The sequence below is a fragment of the Alligator sinensis genome, unplaced genomic scaffold (genome assembly GCF_000455745.1).
Source record: "Alligator sinensis unplaced genomic scaffold, ASM45574v1 scaffold524_1, whole genome shotgun sequence".
NCBI lineage: Eukaryota > Metazoa > Chordata > Crocodylia > Alligatoridae > Alligator > Alligator sinensis.
Window position 1 is genome coordinate 367,867 of NW_005842747.1, and position 371 is coordinate 368,237.

Here is a 371-nt window from a genome sequence, read left to right on the forward strand (position 1 = left end):
GCTGGGGGCGTGGGTGGGCTGGGGGGCTGGGCTGTGCTGCTGCCACCGCGGGGGCCCGGGTGGGCCGGGCTGTACCACCACCACTGCTGCAGGGCCCTGGGCAGGCTGCGGGGTGTGGGGAATACAAGGGTGTGGGCTATCCACGGAAAATGTTGCGAAAATGCAATTTTCCTCAGGTTATGCATGAGTGCAGGTTATATCCGTGTGCGCGAAATATACAAAAAAATATGGTACGTGAAAAGACTGTATCTTTGGAAGCTTTAGGATTGAAAACCCCTTTGTCAGGCTGAGGAAGCACCTGCAGTTGTTACTGGATGGAAGGAATAGTGAAGAAGCCAGAGGCTGGCCCAGGCCGTAATGCAAGGAAAAAA